Here is an 18,130-nt window from a genome sequence, read left to right as displayed (position 1 = left end):
AGAAAACGTTTGAGATGTAAAATTTGTTCCATGATCACTCTGAACCAAAGACCGTGAAAAACTTAACCAGTGTTTTGGTGATTGCTCTAGCAGTTACAAAATGTAAAGGATTGGCCTCAGGAAAATGTGTAGTTGCGCACATAATCGTAAACAGGTACTTATTGCCAGATTTTGAATGTGGAAGAGGTCCTACACACTTGAATGAAATATGTTCAAATGCCTCAGAAACCATCGGAATTAGATAAAAGTGGTGCAAGTTGAAGTTTTTGGTTGGGTTTCCCAACCACTTGACAAATGTGTCAAGTCTTACAAAATTGTGAGACCTCCTGTTTTAAATCAGGCCAATTTAACTTTCGCAAAATTCAGTCGTACATGTTTAAAACACCTAAATGATCAGCTGCACTGTTGTGTGCAAAGTCTAAAATCATGTCTTAATAAACTACTGGAATTACGATTTGGTTTAGTACATTCCAGTTTTCAGTAGGACTTGAGGAAACCCACTTTCTCATTAGAATTCTTCAGCTCTAGTCAAGCCAATTCAAAAAGTAAGGCAAGAGTAGAATTAGATTTTTGATCATCAGTTAACATCTTGGGACACAAAGACAAGTCAGTTGGGATGTAATCGGTACAAATATGTGACAATTTAAACCGATTGAAATGTTGAATGAAACGCGATACATGTTTTGAGCAGAGGGGGCGCTGTGTTTACAGGCATAATTCTTGCTTTACCTGCAAATAAGAGGGTCAATTGACCACCTATGTACACCCTGCTCTCTGGTTTAGGAAAAGCTTACCTCTCCACACTAGCCATCTCAGTTTTTATCAGCAGGGGACACTGTAAAAGTGCAAAGATCTCAGCTTATGCCAGAAAACATAAATATGCTAATATTTCTTTTTAAAAATGTAAAATCCCAGCACAGTCACAGTTTTAGTTTGTTTATATTAATGAGCCTTCTTTAGTTTGTATTCCTTTATTTATTTATTTTTTTGGAATCTGAAAATACATTATATTTTGCAAAATTGTGAAGCATTTCAGAAAAAAATTAAAGGGCTCTTTACCTTAAATTTGTTTCAAAAAATTTTGTTAAAAATCATGACCAAATCGTGAATCGTATCGAATCGTGAGTCAGGTGAATCATTACTTCTCTATAAGTCAGCACAGCCTATAGCATCCTTCTTAGTACTGAATCAGATCTGCCTTTTCCTGTAGAGGGACAAAGAACAAATCAATGGTGTTAGGATTCACAACAAATCTGTCACAAAAAATCTACGTTATGAGAAATCTCAGCAGATTTATTCATGGAAAGAGTAACCGCGCACACAGTGAAAACAGTGCACAGTCATCAGTACCAGCGACAAGTGGTAAAAACAAATTTAGGTGACTTGTTAAAAAATCACTCCGTACACTACCTTCTGCCAAATCCTTGCCTAGAGTGAATGTTACATCAGCAATATGAAGAGAAGAATGAACACCAACGATCACGTCACCACTCACTAATTCAGACTGTAGATTGATTTTAAGCAACAGAACATTAGCAACTCCCATCTCAAGTGCACTCACTAAAACTGCACTACCAATGCCACATTGTCTGGTCACTGAACTGGCTCGAGGGCCTATACCATCAGGATAACAGAGCACTAATTGATTTTGACTATTTTGACCAATACTTTGGCCACAGATGTTCGGGTACCCGTCATCCAACTTGGTAAATGATTTAATCAGCTAACCATGGGGCTTTACAGGATTTTCAGCGGGAACCACCTCACGAGACTTTAGAATGACTCCCTGGTCTTGCGTTAGTCATATGGGACATCCTGGCAAGAGACAAAGAGATCTCTGGAAATTAATGTATACGAATGAAAGACAATCTCTCGTGTATCGACGATAGGGAAAGAATTGCCAAGAGCTGAAACCTATGACGATTTTACAGACGATATTTAGCTTGTTTCGCATTAATGTAGAACTATTACATGTTTTAATTACATTATTAAATAAAATGAATAGTATTTTTATTTTTAATCATCATCATTAATAATAAATGAACTACAAATAATTTGACAGCTTCAGCTGTTCACATCAACATCACTTGACCGACACTTTCCGCTCTCTTGCGCTGTTTCTCTCTCACCTCTCATAGCAAATAAGTTTGCAACTTTTGTTGCATAAAAATAATAGGCTAAATAACAAAACTGTTTAAATTTTTAAATAAAATTGAATTAACAAACAAGTTAAATAAAACGATAAAAAAACAACTGAAAATGAAAATGAATGAACTAAGAGCTGAAACCAGCTTAAATGTTCTGCAATAAAATGTGTTGCGGTAATTTAATAAACAATCGTTTGTAATTTAGGACTCCTTTGTGACAGTACTACCGGAAGATTCTCTTTTTACAAAAAAAGTTATTTATCTTTTATATCCGGTATTAATAGCCTATTTAAGTTTTAAGGTGGCCTATAACCTATTTTCAGTGCATGCATTGACTGCTCCTTCAAATATACGAAATACACACGAGATATTGTTTTGTGTTTAATTCGATGGTATGATAAACATGGACATGCGCATTCTTCAGAAAATAACCTATTTATTTAATTTAAAAATATGTTAGAGCTATACTTATTTATAGGCTATTAAAATAGGCTATATTTTATTTATTTATTTAAACTAGACTATATTATATTCAATTACAATCTATATTTTACCATTCGTTTAGGCTTTAACAAATTATTGAACAGATTATTAATAACTTATCAAAGAATATTTTACTGAGCTCAGTGAAAAGTTTTGTATAGATCAAATATGCTATTTAATACAAAAGGCTATTGCCAAAATGAAACTCTTATTTAAAAAAAAACAATAAACACATATGCCAAGAGCAACATTGTGTTAGATGTCAGCAAATACAAATGTGACACTGTTGATGATCACTTTAGTGATGATTAGACCTGAAGCTACGATTCGCTTTACTGAACAAAAACATGGAAAACTCGTGCAGGTGGCGAGTCCTCCATCCGCCTCCAGTTTGAAAGGACCCTAATGCATCCTTGTTTCTTCCGTGCCGTGCGTAGATAAATATAATTTCATTTGCTTTCATCCATGTATATTATATCCATTTTGCTGCAGTTTTGCAGGCCGCGGATAATGGAAAGAACCCGAAGTCACAATCAAATGCTGTCCTGCGCTGCACTGTTGCATTGAGTCTTGTTTGAAATAATTTTGGTTTCAGCACCTATTCAGCTGTAAGAGCGGTGTACATGAAAAACTAGAAGTACAAACAGTATTCGTCTTGTAACATTTGAAGTAAGATAGTTACAAACTTACAAGAGATTTTACCACGTGAAATCAACATTCATTCATTCATACATTTTCTTTTCGGCTTAGTTCCTTTATTAATCTGGGGTCGCCACAGCGGAATGAACCAACAACTTATCCAGCACGTTTTTACGCAGCGGATGCTCTTCCAGCCGCAACCCATCACTGGGAAACATCCACAAACACTACGAACAATTCTGCCTACCCAATTAATCAACAATTAGGCAACAGCACTACCTACTGTGCCACTGCTTCACCTGAAATCAACATGCAGTCTGTTAATGATTGACCCTTACTTCGATGGTACAGGGCATGGCCCCGCCCTTCATGGCAACTGTTTATTGGAAGATGGACCAAACCAGGTCACTTAAAAGCACCCTGCAACAAGAAAACATTACTTTTTGCATTAGCTGGCTCACGCTCGCTGTTGCTCTTTGCTTCCTCTCGCCTGTCCAGACACTGCACCGCCATGCGATTGGGTCATCACAAACTTTCAATGCAAACCTCTTAAGTTTCCGGAATGCCAAAACCACACGAACTTCTGCAAATCGACTCTCAGCAGTCCGTCAACTAGATAACCTAGGACGACAGCCACTCACAAGCAAAGGAATCCCAAAGACGTCACCGAAGCGAGTCACCGCGCCCTGAGGCCAGCCTGGCAAGGGAAACTCGACTTCCGCAAATGCACAAGTAACAAACAAACGCTGTCTCTTGCTGATCTGGTGCAGAATGATCTTAAGCAGTTAAAGATAAGCCAAAACCCTGCTCTTGTGGTTTCTCAGGTCTGATTTTTAAGATCTAGTAAGAAGTACTAGAATTAATTTGTGGCAGCTGTCAACTTATTTTGCATCCTCTGAACTGCCTTTGTGTGTATGTGTGAATGTGTGTGTGTGCGTTTGTTTGTTGTTTGCTTATTACGTAGTTAGTTTCATGTATCAAAGTGTAGCTCAATAAATCTTTGTTCTCATTTTGTAAGAACTGTGTTCGTGTTTATGGACTTCTAAGTCATATCCTCGAGCTGTAGATTTTGTTTCCTTGCTAAAAGTTAACCCAATACTGTGTTATGTTATTATTGTTGAAAAAGGAAATAATATAAACGAGATTGGTAAGATACAATGTCTTCTATTTGCTGGACAAATGGTAGATAAAGTGTGAATCTTTTGATCTGATTGAATCCGATTCATTGAAATAAGCTAAGAAATCCCTGATCGATCTTTTAATGTAGGTTGATCCCCTACAATAGTGAAAACGTTGTTGATAGTGATGTTAGGGGCTCGAGACGACTTTAAATGCTAAAATCATGAACACCATACACAGACTCAATTACTAGATCAGCAGCAAGTGGCTCTGAAGCGTAATAACTACAAAAACAAGAAAGGCAAACAAGTTGCAGGTCCACAACCTACCCAACAACTAGTATAAATAGGGCAAATACTTGCTTAGGATGCAAGAAGTCACTCACACAAAAGCAAATCCAGATGAATCACGAAAAGAACGGTGTGGCCACTTCTTTCCACACTAAACAGCTGAAAAACATAATCAAACAATTTAGGAATATTCCTCAATTATGTTACAGCCACAGTCATAACACAAATAAAAAATATTAAAGGTAAACCAAAAGGGATCAGTCCAGGGTTATTTATTAAAATAAGAAATTTATAACAAAGTATGGAAGGAATCAAAATAAAACTAAGGCTGATCACAAATAAAAGAACAACTCAAAGAAAGTAATCAAAAACTGTTGAGGGCAACAAAATAGCAAAAATAAATAATCAAATACATGGACATGTAACAATGACCAATATGATCAGTCTGGATTGGTCAAGAGACCCGAAAGTCAGCAGACTTTACTAAGTTACCATATGCAAAAAACAATTAATTACTGTACATGGGCTACCATCTCTCTCATGACTTCGATCTTACTACTTTGAAAAATAGAGAATTGTCTACCTTTGACTCCTCTGGGCAAACAAAGTGCCACTTCAAGCCATTGAACAAGAAGTGCAGTCAGGCTGGATACAGAAATCCAACTTGACTTCAGAGATTCCCCAGCAGCTGTGGACGCACTTCCCCAAATGCTGCACAGACGTGAGCTACCTTTGAGGTCAGGTCAGAAAAAGAAGAATCAGACATGTCTTTTTTTTTAATCATAGTGACATTGCCACATCGCCCTGTACTGTGGCCACAGTATTAGAAAAAATTAGTTTTTACAGCTTGCAGCTCACATGTAATTGTTGACAGATCGTCAGCCAGTACAGTTTGCAACTCGGGGCACAGAATCCCTGCAATATCATTGCATAGAGAAGACAAAAGTTCAGCTTTAAGAGCTGTGTTGTCGACTGGGAGCTCCATATGCACCTCTGAGCTATCAGGGCTGAGGCAAAGCGAGCCCATCAGAAAGTACAGGCTGCTGATGAGACTATGATGGATTAGCAGCTTTACTGGGTTTGTTCTTAATATTTCAACATAAAAACAAGTTAGTTTTTATGGACATTAAGTAAACAACGCTTGTAGGCTTGTTGGAGGGAACAAAAAAGGCTAAAGACTGAAATATTGATATGCATGCTGCAGGAGAAACTGAAAACGCGACTTACATCTTAGCTCCTCAAACCAGAAGTCTTAAAACAGTTAGGAGTTTCAGTATCAGGAGACAGATTAGCTCATCCCCTTTAAAAGAACAGCCAATAGTGTTTTGTTTTCTCATAGCTCTGCCAGTGAGAGTGGTTGAGCTCAAGCGCATCAAATGAAAAACAAATGTGAAGCGTCTTAAAGGGGGCGGGGTATGTCAGATACTAGGAAGCATTGATTGGTCAGGATTAGAAGAGAAACTGTAGTATGAGCTGACGTGAAACAAATCGTTGATCCATTGTGTCAAGTGAAAAGCTTTAGATGTTTATATAAGTTTTATATTTTCTCAAGGCAAATTGTCATTGTTTTGGAGCACACAAGATAAAATATATACTTAAAACTAACAGACTGAAAATAACATCTAAAAATGTTTTATTTTAATTTCATGGAACCTTTAAGTTCGTAATTCCATGATTCGACCACTCCAAGAGATTAGAAACCAAAACAGTCTTATAATTACTATAAGTAAACACATTTAGAATAAAGATATGTGAGGAAAAATCTTTACGGACTTATAATTCTAGCCGTATTTGGTGTACCCAATAATACATCAGCAGTTTTGATTCAAGAGGATGGGCATACAGAATACATCTCTATTGAAGATCCTCTTTGCCTGAAGCCATTCCCTAACAACACCTTCATCAGTACATAAACAAGAGGGGAGGGGAGAGAGGGGGTCAGGTAGAGATAAGGAAAAAAAAATAAAAAATCTAATATTAAATCTAATTTAAAATAAATAAATCAATTGGAAAAAAGTATAATGTAAACAATTAAAATAAAATAATCATAATTCGGTCTTTATATACTTCATTACTTTCCATTTTGTTCTATTTGTTCCCCTTTCCTGTCCCTATCAATGTTATTTATTCATTTTATTATTATTATTATATATAATATTTGTTTTCTATTTATTATTATTATTATTATGCATAAATTATTATTATTATTATTATTTATATACCAGTACCTCTCCTGACCAACAACAGATAAAAGAATAAATAAAAGAAAAAAAAAAAGAAAGAAAGAAAGAGAAGAGGAGGAAAAAAAAGAGAGAGGGAAAAAAAGGAAAGAAAAAAATCTACTTACATGTACTAAATTCACAGGGTAAAGTGTAACGTAGGCATGGCAGTCTGGGCACTGCACTGGACTGATCCATGCCACACGTTACACTTTTTTTAATGCACCACAAAGCAACTGACAAACACTTTATACCTCAATGCCCATCACACAACTACAACCTCCTCAATTTATTGTTACAGCTGTTGTTATTTTTATTATTATCATTATTATTAGTATTATTACCAGCATGAGTATATTATAGTTATCAAATTACAGTAATAATCTATCATACATATCTTTAATATTATTCTTCCATGTGGAATTGTATAATTCATAATTAGCATTGATATAGTGTTTTCTTTTTTATTTATTCAGTTTTTATTATTATTTTATTTTTATTTTTATTTTTTTTTGGCTTATTCTCGTTGCTTTGTTTGCTGAACTTTATTTTTCTTCTCTCTTATTGTTTCTTTTTTTTCTTCTACTCCTCCCCTTCCTTTTCTGTTTTTATTTTTTATTTTATTTTATTTATTTATTTTTATTATAAGTATTTTATTAATTTTTGTTTATTATCATTAGTTTATTTTCTCTTTTCCTCTATCTCCCCTTCAAACTTAATACTTACTACTATTATTATTTGTTATTATTATTATTTATTATTATTATTACTTGTCCTCTCCCTGATTTCCCATCCTCCCCTCTCCTCGACACCTTTGTCATAAATGGTATTACTTTTATTTTTTGAAATCATTATTATTATTATTATTACTGTTCTGACTTGTCCTGTTATCTTTCCATTATCATTATTACAAGTATTTATACCATTATCATTATTAAGGTTGCAGTTGTTGTAGTTGTAGCGGTAGTAGTTGTAGTAGTAGTAGTAGTAGTAGTTGTAGTTGAAGTAGTAGACAGTGTAATAGTATCGATTGTTATTGAGTAATTGTTACGGAGATTTTTGAAGTAGTAGTTCATGTAAGTAGTAGCAGAAGTAGTAATGGTGTGGTAGTTACAGTAGTAGTAGTAGTCGTTGTTGGTGTAGTAATATCAGTAGTAGATGTTGTTGATGTAGATGTAGTAGAAGTGATTGTAGTAGTAGTAGTAGTAGTGGTAATAGTTGTAGTAGTAGTAGTAGTAGTAGTAGTAGTAGTAGTAGTAGCAGTAGACGTTGTTGTATTGGTTGTAGCAAACGCTATAGTAGTATCAGTAGTGGTAGTCGTTGTAGTAGTATCAGTATTAGTAGACATTGTAGTAGTAGTAGTCGTGGTTGTGGCTGTAGTAGAAGCAGTAGTAGTTGTAATATAAGTAACTTTTTGTAGTAGTAGTTTGTGTAGCACTTGTGATTTATTATTATTGTTGTCAGTTATTACTGTTGTCCTTTCTTTCTTTTTACTCTAATTTTTACTATCATACATTAATAAGCATTGTTGTTACTCCCTACCTCTGACTGGTTTCTTTCTATATGTTTTATCTATATCTGTGACACTTGCTTCATTTATTGACTGTTATTGTTCCTTATGTATGTACTCTGACCTGTCCACCAAGTTACCTTTACATGCATACACACACTCACACACACACACTCACGCACATACCAGTACATGACTATATTGTTGTTGTTTTTGTTTTGTTTTTGTTTCGTTGCTTTGTATTTGTTATTTGTTGACGTTTTCTTGTATTCGTATGATTTTTGCATATTCTAATAAAAAAAAAAAAAGAGGATGGGCATGCTGATATCTCTAGGGAGTATTTGAGATCTTTATGACTACTGGAGACTCTTTCAGACAGAGTTGAGGAGGCAGTATGAGATGCTGGACACCTGAGAGAGAATACAAGTGTACATCTTACCAAACCAACCGGAGATAGACTATTTTGAGGAAGAGAGGACAATGATCTCTGTAGGACACCTTACTCTTTATCTTTTCATGGAGGGTCGATGTAGGACAAAGTTTTTCAGCATTTCATCTTCTTCAGCGTTCCTATAGTGCAGAGGTAAAGACTCCAGATTCCTCCAGAGTGGAAACTGAAAAATAAAATATACTGTATTACTGCTTTTCTTGTACTATTGTGCTATTTTGCATTCTGGGTCTCTTGCAGCTAAAAGAATGTATACAATTGTTAATGTTGCTAATCTATGTACATAACTGGAAAAAAGTTTAGAGTCTTTAATGTTATTGGTAGATGTCTCTTCTGCCCACATCATTACAGTAAAACAGAAAAGAAATAATAAGTTAATAACTGCTTTCTGCTTCAAAGCTGTACTTCTAACATCATGGCATAAGTCCTGTTCAATGTCACATGATCCTCCAGAAATCACTCTTAATAACCTGAACATAGTTTTGTTAATTATTACCATATATTAATTAATTTAATCCTTTTTAATTAATTGTATTATTTTTATTTTCATGTTTCTTTTATTCTTGTTCATGTAAAGAACTTTGAATTACCATTGTGTATGAAATGTGCTGTATAAATAAACTTGCCTTGTCTACCCGTTTAAGCCAAAAGAGATGTTTTTTCGGGATGCTATTAAAATGTTTTTAAAATCAATAAAATTCCTAAAACTCATTGGCCAAATTATATACTGTATTTGCTTTTATTTTATAACAATTACATGATTTTTTTCTATTAATACGCTGTTGTCGTTGACACACACAAGGCACTTTATTTTTTACTTATTTTGGTATTGTTTATAAATGCCTCTTCAAAGTTTTTTTTAAACTAAAATAAATTTAACAAAATCTCATTTTAAACCATTATGTTATTTGTGCAGACCATTTCAGACAAAACTGTCTAATTAGAAGGCAACGCTAAGCTACACTGTAAGCTGTTTGCCTCTCTTGCCACTGTTACCACATCACAATACAGAACATTACCCTTTTTAGATATTGTCTTTAAAAGGTAAAGTGTAAAGAAAATACTGCACAACCAGATAATTATTAACTCTTAAGATTACATTTAGCTCTGCGGAGTGGAAAAAAATCCTCAGATCTCATTAGTAACTCATTGAAAGGTAGATTTTTACCAAAAGGTGAGCTGTCTGCATTGATTTTATTAATGAAACTGACACAAACCAACAGGTACACCAAACTTCAAAATGTTACTATACAACAGACTATTAATCAGCAAAGCTGTTTTTATAAATGACAAACAAAAATTATATTTCTTTGTTGTCATATCCACTTTTTTACTGATTTGTTAAAGGGGTGGTCCAGAATGTAATTTTAAGGCTTGGTTGTGTTTATAAGATGCAAAGCAATGTGTGCTCATGTTTCACTTGAAGGAAATTGCGTTATTTTTTCATATATCTCACTTTGATTATACACAGCTACTCAGCTAACATGAAAACGACTGATATATTTCCTAGTTCCTCTGAAAGGCCCGCCCTCAAGTGACTCTGATTGGTCATCGTCATAATGTGCTGCGATTTGCGGATCGGCTCCACATCACGCCCGTACAAGCACACGCTTTTCTGCTGTGTAAACCTCAATCAACCTCCTCCCTGCTCACTAAAATAAAACCTGACAAGTCTCTGTAACAAGTGAAAATGGGGTGCGGCTCCTTTAAGAGGATTTTGGCATTGTGTGTGCGTGAATGTGTGAACTTTCTGCAACAAGCGCATGTGCACTGGAGTTTTTTTTACTTTTTCTCTGATGCTCGGATTAAGTTATTTTCTGCAATATATCGTGAAAGAAGAATAAAGCACAAGATGTGGGATGCGACCTGTGTGAGCCTTGATTTATTTTTTAGCTGCTACCACGAGTTATTTGAGCTACCCTGTCTTTTTTTAACTCAACATGTTACACAACGTCTTTCACATGTATCCAGAATATGTAGGTGTAAGTCACATGAATCATCCACATATCTTTTGCGACTACATTATCTGAGATGTGAGAAGCTGCCTAAAGACAATCAATGCAGTCGCACACATACATAGACACGAACGTGCTGGTGAAGTGTGTGTGTGTTTACAGCAGTTTGGCTGATAAATATGAAATTGTAGCTGAATTGTCTGCGGTGCAAAGCAGCATTTCCCATTGTTTACATCGTTGCTACAGCTTACCGTTAATGCTAGACACTGTACATGTCATGATCAATTTTAACAAATAAAAACACTTATAGGTTGAAGTTCACAGCTTCTGCTTTGAGGAGATTTTAACCGAATCCAGCACTTAACTAGGAGAGATTCTGGAGCTGTTTTGTCAAATCATGCTTGCTATGTATTTTATAATTCTCTGGAACATAATTAATATTGAACTGTAAGCACTTCTGTCTTTGTGTCATGTCCTTTGGAAACCCAAATACAGAAACAGACGAAGCTCTGTGGAAACAGCACTGTTTGGATGCATTTTTATCTATATATATGAGCTATATCACAAGAGTAGCAGGAGCAGATATTCCTACTGGCCTTTATGCGTTTGTCCCAAGTGCTGTCGACTACACACATGCCAGTCAATGACAATGAGTAGGCAAAAGAAAAAGAAAAACACACTCAAACATCTGTCGCAAAATAAAATGTTACATTATTAAAATAAAAGAATGATACAGCGGTAGAGCGACCATCAAACACTTCTCAGAGCTCCCCAGAACTGAACTGAACTCCCATACTTGCGTGCTTACATCTTAAAGGTAAAACTACCACAAAAGAAGTCCTCTTATAGGGGACATTTATACACAAGGCATATCAAACATTAAATGACTGTTACAATATCACAATAATTAACCTTGAAAAAAGCAGCGCAATCACTACCAGACTGCTGTTGTGTTTGCGATAAGGAAGAACGAGGCTGAATCAGCCTAATTCACAACTTCTTATTGATTCTATCCGGTCCACCTTAAAAACTGCAACACTTCCGGTTTTCAGCTTTGCACTCAAGAAAACTCACAACAGTTTTAATCGAAGCAAGGGCTTATTATGTGGCCCTGGTGCCCTCTTGTGGATAGACAACCGTCTTTGTCTACTACACTATGGCAGGCTGATGGCTGCCAACGAGCTCTCTCAGAAATTGTGAATAATTTAAAATAGGCACTATTCTTACAAATAAACTGCATAGTTGCAATCTAAACAACTACATTTTTTACTAATAAAGCCTCAAAAGTACATTTTGTTGTGATGTTACTGGCAAAATATTGCACGGCCAATCAGATTCAAGAACCAGACAGAACTGCTGTATAAATATAATAATAAATAAAAGATATATATATATATAAATTTTTTATATAAATATATATATATATATATATATATATATATATATATATATATATATATATATATATATATATATATATATATAAAGAATTTTAAATAATGTATTTTAAAATGTTTGACTAATATGGTAAGGTTGTATACTAAACTAGCAGTATTACACTGTATTGTTTCAACGGGTAAGCCATTTAAGTTCTGAATGAGCCAAATAGGCTTAACGCATCTGTTTACTGTAGCACAAATCACTTTCTACATTCAATTATTTTTTCCCATGTATTAAATAAATAAAATATGTACAGGCTATTTTACTAATTTTACTATCATAATAAGTCATAATTGGAAAAAATATGATACAACACAAGATGTCTGACTGATCTCACTCTGATATGCAGTTAAATAAGAACATTCACTGAGTGGTTCTGTCATTAGCTATGATTCCATCCACCTATTTATATGCAAATTTTGCATATGCGCATAAAAAATGGTTGATAGAAACGCCAAGATGTGCATAAATTTTGAAAATGCGCATAAAAAACCTATGCGCATAACTGAGTGGGATAAACTTTTTATTCAATAAGAAAAGATGCGCAAAAACTACGATGGAAACACTTTTACCGCACAAACTCCAGCATAAGAGATCATGTGTTGATAAATAAAATGTGTGTGAATGGATAAACCAGCAGGCTGAGCACATTATAAAACATCTGAAATGTTGTTTTGGTCATTCTTAAACGCCTTACCGTTTCAGTATTAGTGTTATTTTATTTTTAATGACCTCCCGAATCAAGAGTGTCTGTGCTCTGCGCCTGACACCTTTAAACGCCACCGCGCGTTTACTACATGTCAGGATTGCCTTCTGAGGTACAGTAATTTATTAGATGAAGAAAAGATTGATGCTGCTTCTCCTACTGAAGCAAATTTTGTTTTTACTGTTTATATTTGGTGCCAGTTAATCAAGAAGTGACAATTTTGTTCGCTTTGACTCATTAGATGGAAACGCAGCTTTATTCGCACGTTTTTCATGCAATAATCCAGTTTTGTGCATAAAGTTCATTCACATACTTTGGATGGAAACAAAGCTACTGTGTTTAATCCTGTGCAAGTCAACACCACAGTCTACCTGAGTATTGCTGCAGACCAAGAGCCTCATGTACGAAGACTTGCGTGGAAATCTTACCAAAACATTGCGTACGCACAAAGCTGTAAATGTGCGTACGCAGAAAAAAATTCAGATGTATGAAACACTGCGTACGCCAAATCTCACGCATATTCTTTTGTACATCTGAATGAACGTGAAACTGAGCGCAACATGCACGAGCACAAAACCCCTCCCTGCCTCCTCCCCCGTATGAATATGCTAATGACTATGCTAATGGCAAAACCCAACAAAAAAGCAATGTCAAAAGCAAGCAAAAAGAGAAACTTTGAACAGAATGTGAATTGGAGGTGCTCCTTTCGGAGGTAGACCGGAGAAAAGCGGTGTTATTTGCAAGTTTGTTCTCCGGAATTAACAACAAAAGAAAAAAATAGAGTGGGAGAGTTTAGCTGATGCGGTTAACACAGTTGGGTTTGAACATCGCACTGAGTGCATTAAAAAAAAGAAATAGTGTGGTTTATATCTGTAAAATGTTGCAGGACGTTTAACAGTCTCAGTGGCGCTACTCGTAAGACGCTTGTGATCATGAATTGATACGTTCGAGCATGATCTCGGCTCGAATCCAGCGTCTGATGAACTCTTTCTTGTTTTTTCCCCCACTACATATCAGATTTTGCCAACTATTTATCACGAGAAAGACAAGTAGGAATCATCAATAAGTTCATATCTATAAGCATCATATTTTATTTGCACATTTATTGAATGGAAATGTTTCTGATTCACGCATGCAAATTCATCTTCAGATAGTGTCTTTATAGCAATGTGCGTGCGGTAGATCGCTCAGATTACATTGGGAAAACAGGCGACTGCTGCAAATTGTGCTTTAATGTTTAGCTGGTCAAATGTATGGTATGGAAACCTTATATACCTGCTGAACCCGTCTCATACAGCTGCCATTGCAAGGCTCAGACACTTTGTAGAGAGCAATTTAACACAACTGCCTCTAGGAGTCGCCAATGGAAATAAAACAGACACGCACAAAAAATGTGCGTACGCCTGCCAGAAAGCTGCCGTGAAGCTGCGCACATTCCCACGTTCAGTTCATTGTTAATAAATCCAAACGTGAGCGATTCTGAGCGTGAAACCTGGCGTACGCAAAGTTTTTGTGCGTACGCAGCGTTGATACATGAGGCCCCAAGTCTATCCCTTTATGACTACAGTGTACCCATCTTCTGATGGCTTTTTCCGGAAGAATAACGCACCAATGTCATAAAGCGAGAATCATCTCAGACTGGTTTCTTGAACATGACAATGAGTTCACTGTACTCAAATGGCCTCTACAGTTACCAGACCTCAATCCAATAGTGTACCTTTGGGATGTGATGGAACAGGAGATTTGCATCATGGATGTGTAGCTGACAAATCTGTGGCAACTGCGTGATGCTATCAAGTCAATTTGGAGCAAAATCTCTGAAGAATATTTCCAGTACCTTGTTTAATCTATGCCACAAAGGATTAAGGCAGTCCGGAAGGCAAAAGGGGGTCCAATCAGGTACTAGTAAGGGTCCGTGTGCGTATACCTAATAAAACAGCCAGTGAGTGTACTATACAACTGACTTTTACTTAACTTCAGTGATTTAATTCAGTGATGAGTAATGAGGACACAAAGCACTACAGTTGTATTTCTCTATTACTAAACACAGAGACTCATCAGCTCTATGAACTAAACTTAGCGTGTTTGTAAAATAAGACATGCAGAATGTACATAGCTGTGAATCTCAGGACCAGGAATGAAAAACACTGTCCTAAAGGTATTCACTCAGCTATCAGTAATCCAGTTCAACTCTGTAGATTACCTGACTGTTAGTGCTGCCCGTACGGCTGGATACTGCTCACAAAAAATTCAATAAAGACAAAGGAAGTCCCAGCATTTCATCACATCCAGGACAACAGAGAGGCCTGAAAGATATATATTGGATTTATAAAAAGTTTTAATTAATTTAGCTTTGCCTAAATTAAACTAAAATAAGGAGACTCACCAGTCGCCATAAAGCAAACTTTCGTGATGGCCAATCGCTTGATCCTGTATCACTTGGTTTGGATAAATGGTTGTATAAATGGTATGGTACTAAAAAAATTATGCATAAATACTGAGAACAGCACCACTGTTTATATCAAAATTTCAGCTCTAAACAAGTTAGAAAGCAACTAAGTAACTTACCAGTTCTCCACATAAAATTAAAAGCATGAGTGATTTACTGAATCACTGACACCTCTGGCTAAATGACAAGCAACACCACAAAAGAGAAAGAGCTTTAAAACTATTGGTTAATTTACGATTTGTTAGAACTAATGTTACTGATTGTGATGTGTTTGTGAATGAAACCAGAGTATGAAGGTGAAAACATGTAACGCGCTAATAACAGCATTTAACATGAAGAATCAGGTAGCTGAGTTAATGTTTTTAATTTGACAAAGTCTGCCAAAATTACCTTTACTGTGTTCAGCGGTCAACATTAACTTACCTCCAAGCTATTATCTTCTGTATAATGTAATTAATATCTTAATCTGTGTCGCATAACGTCCAGTAACTAACGATACATAAACATAATGTGAAAAGCGCGAGAGAACAAGCGAAATTCACCACGTTTTCAAGCATCAAAATCTGTACTGTCGTTTCAGTAAAGCTATTAAAAGTGATTATTTTGCTGTTTGTCGTGTTAGGCGACACGTTAAACTGTAAATACAGAATCATGTCAAGATTTTTAAGTTAATGTACCTCAAACTGCTTCAGGGAGTTTTGTGCAACAGAACATTTATTTTTAAAATTACTTACAAAAATACAAAACTGTTAACTAGTGACACTTTACGTTACACGGCCATAATTGACAAATAAATGTCGATTTAGTAAGTGTTTACGTTATCTCTTGCTCCCATAAGTTCTTCCCTGTCCTCTTGTTTGGTTAAAAATGACGCCGCTGCGCATGCGCACTTGCGCAGATCTCCAACAGTCAGCCTCGAATGCGTTTATTAATATTTTTAAAGGAAAAATAAACATCACATCAAGATGACACAAAAAATCATTATTACATGTGGCTTTTGTTCATTTTTAAATGAAAATAAAGTTATTCATCGTTGTTGTCATTATTAATATAGTGTATTAATTTTAACAAAATTAACATTTTGGATTAATAACGCATTATTAAAAGTTGAAGTATGATTATTAAATGCTGTACAAGTGTTGTTTATTATTAGTTAATGTTAATAAATATACTAAGGTTATATTATTATAGCTGTCTTCAAAAAAACAGATATAGACATTGTCACTTTTCTGCCTTACAAAAGCAAAAGACCTTTACTCACAACACTTCGAGTGTTGAATTGAGAAAAATGACTTTTTTTGTTGCCCATACAAATTAGTAAAAGACAGGACATTGGAAAATGTTTAAGTAATGACATTTATCTACATGAAAAAACCCTTAAGCTCAAACTTGACCTTTAACCCCAATTTTGAAGTTGCTGTCCTCTGCCTTTGTAAAAGGGACTTTGATTGTATCCATATATGTATACATGTATATATCTATGGATTGTATCAAAGAGCATAGATCCTTGAAATTGTGTTGTTCCCACAATTTCTCACCACATAAATGCATCTTATGGAACAACTCTGACATTAGAATTAGAAATAAATGTATTTTTCTATCCACGTGATTTAACAAAAATATAATTGGTATTCTCTCAATTTTTGATAAGTCTGACAACTTCTTGTCTTATGAACAATTTATGTCCAATGATAATTTTCCATTACCTTTTAAAGAATTTAATGCTGTGCAAAAAGCAATTTCTTTAGCCCTAATTCAACTTATAAAATCTCATTTAATGTTTAATGAAAATGTTATTAAAGAACCAGAGCTGATCTTAAATGGAGTTAGTATATTTGACAAAAAATGTAATAATAAATATATTCAACAAATCTTTCAAATTAAAAAGTATAATGTTCCTAAGAGCAAATTTTACTGCATCCTTCATTGACCTAATAGACTGGAAAAAAGCCTGGCTATTACCTCATAAGTGCTGCATTCCCAATAAAACAAAAGAGGGTCATTTTAAAATTCTTTATAAAATATATCCAGTGAATAGTACTTTGGCAAAGTTTTTGGAGATTTATAGTTCATGCATATTTTGTAAAAGTGAAGACGAAACGCTGATTGACATATTTTTTCATTGTGAAAACACAAAAAGCTTTTGTAAAAGCTTATATCTCCATATGGTTAAATACATTGCTTCTTCCAGACACTTACAACTTCAAGATAGTATTTGTTACTATAAAGGTAAAACTGATATATCAGAGAACTACATTATTAACTTTTTTATTTTGTATGCAAAATATTTTATTCACAAACAAAAGTTCTCCAATTCGCAGCCTTCTTTTCACATTTTTTAATTGAAATGGATCTTTTTATTAAATCTCTTAGACTAATTATTAACAAGAAAAGTGATAGATTCTTGGATTATTAAGATAAATATTTTGGAAATATCACGGATACGTGAGTCCTTGCTTCCTCTTGCTGTATCTGTGTTTTGTATGTATCTTTGTTTAATTGTTTTATTTTTTTATTATTTTTTTTTCTCTCTTTGGTTTCTCTTTTAATAAATTTTTTATATGTTTATATTATTTATCCTGATCTGTTATTATCATTGTTTTGTGTAAAATTGGATTTTGTATGTTTGTTATTGAAGTCAATAAAAAAAAAAAATTAATTAATTAATAATAATAAATAAATAAATAAATAAATCAAAGAGCATAGATCCACCAAGAGGTGACAC

The 18,130-nt window shown here is 34.7% G+C and overlaps 1 protein-coding gene across 1 annotated transcript in view; it reads right to left on the bottom strand.

Moving 5' to 3' along the window:
* csrnp1a (cysteine-serine-rich nuclear protein 1a) overlaps positions 1-18,130 on the bottom strand; it is an 811,199-nt gene that overhangs the window by 589,445 nt on the left and 203,624 nt on the right. The gene's annotated exons all lie outside the window — the stretch shown is intronic.

Source organism: Danio rerio, chromosome 2, assembly GCF_052040795.2.
Source record: "Danio rerio strain M-AB ecotype USA chromosome 2, GRCz13ab, whole genome shotgun sequence".
Lineage (NCBI taxonomy): Eukaryota > Metazoa > Chordata > Actinopteri > Cypriniformes > Danionidae > Danio > Danio rerio.
Note: the sequence above shows the minus strand (reverse complement) of the source record. Positions and strands in the feature narration are given on the sequence as shown.